Source organism: Octopus sinensis, linkage group LG22, assembly GCF_006345805.1.
Source record: "Octopus sinensis linkage group LG22, ASM634580v1, whole genome shotgun sequence".
Classification (NCBI taxonomy): domain Eukaryota; kingdom Metazoa; phylum Mollusca; class Cephalopoda; order Octopoda; family Octopodidae; genus Octopus; species Octopus sinensis.
The window spans coordinates 14,461,447-14,463,453 of record NC_043018.1 but is presented as its reverse complement, the minus strand read 5'-3'; positions in this window follow the sequence as shown (position 1 = coordinate 14,463,453).

The following is a 2,007-nucleotide window of genomic DNA, read 5'->3' as shown; positions in this document are numbered from 1 at the left end:
TTCTATACATATATACATCCATCGAGCCATCCCTTCCTCCCGCCATCCATCCATTCATCCACTATCTATCCATCCACACACACACACACATATATGTATGTAAAATTCGATTAGAGGTTATGTTAACCTCATGAAGAGATGGTGTCACTCAAAGATATATATATATATATATATACGTATATGCAGACACGATATAAGTAGCATCAGCTGAGTAATATATACCAAATTTCTTGGTTCTTGTGTAACGGAAGTCAACAGACCACTCAATTTCCGATGGGGTAATGTTTAAACTATTAACTTTTGGTTGTGTGTGGATGCATAAGAAGCGATACAGAGTGTGAAGTGTTGATGGTGTTAGCGCTGGTGATCGAATGGATTTCTATTTTATATTTGCATTTGATTGGATGGTATTTTTAGGTCGAGAATCCGAGAAGTTCGTTGCGGGATTACCTTGATGGTAATCTTATGGAAAACCTAAAATACAAGGAGGTGGTTGTTCTGACTGAAACGTTATCGCACCGGACAAAGTGATTTGCTGTACTTCGTTCGACATTGAGTTGAATCACCACCGAGGTCGACTTTGGATTCCATCCTTATGGGGTCGAAGAAGAAAAGGTACCAATCGAGTATAGTGGTCGATGAAGCAATGCCAGTAGTATACAAGGTTTACAGTAAGCAAGTAGTCCCCTTCTACAAAATTTCAGACCTTGAGCCTGAATCTAATCGATTATTCGTCGTTGTGCTATCTATATTGTAGCTTATGGATATTCATGTTGGAAATAATTTAAGATTTAAAAAGTTAGGTAAAAGTGTATGACATGTCTTCAATTGCTTTCTTTCTTACATTTCGTATCATTAGTTGCGTGATGAGAAAACCTCTCGCACTCCTCTGTATCAGCATACTCATTTCATGCAAGGTAAATATTCACCATTACCATCACTTCATAGTAATCCTAGAGGCAATGAGACAAGAGGAGAGATAGGTAGATAGATAGATAGATAGATAGATAGATAGAGAGAGGGAGAGAAGCAGGGAGAGTCATGTTTATATAGTCAAATGATGAGAAGTGACGAGCATCTGCGCATTTTCTGATTTTCATTCAAATCGTATGGTATCCATCTGTCGAGCTTTTTTGATTTTGCGATCGCATCCAAATGGTTGCAGGCATTTTCTGGCTAACTCGAAGTTCTTTTGCTAGTTCTCGAGTGGTTTTACGGGAATCTCTCTCAATGACTGTCTTTAATTGACCGTCGTCGATGACAAATGAGCGTCCACTACGTTCAAGATCTTCAAGTCTCAGGTCTCCACTGCGAAATTTCCTCACCAAATTTTTCGTTGATATTGCGAGCGGTTTCAGATTCTTTACGTCCTTTTCTGAAGTTGAATAACAAAATTACTCGAATATCGCGCTTTGACAATTCCATTTCAGATGATTGTAACAACTTTTTCTTTATTACCCACAGGGGGATAAATATAGAGGGGACAATACAAAGACAAGCAGAACGGTACAATGAAAGTGGGACACTAAAACAAATGGAAAGATGAATAAAAATAAAATAAAATGAGTAATGAAATGATGACGCTCGACCCCACATCCGGGCGCCTTCATTTAACTTTACAATCATACTTTTTTTATCCTTTTTTCACGGGTATCAACTTTCTTTTCCACGTATTTAATGCTCTCCTCATACTCCTTCAGTCGCTCTTCATACATAGGGTTGACTAAAACACAATCGAAATTCCTGGGCACTTGCATGCAAAGATACGTGTTCACATATATTGTGAAATATGGTCGGCGAATGAACAAAAAAAAAAAAGGAATATTAAAACAACAAACTTAGCATCTGAGCAACTTTGGACCCCCATAACAACTGAAGAGGTCACCCAGGCGCTGAAAAGACTAAGCAACTGGAAGGCACCTGGGCATGACAAGATCCCCAACATCTGGTTGAAATATCTGACAGGAATGCACAAAAAGCTGGCTGAAAACTTTAACAGCATACTAG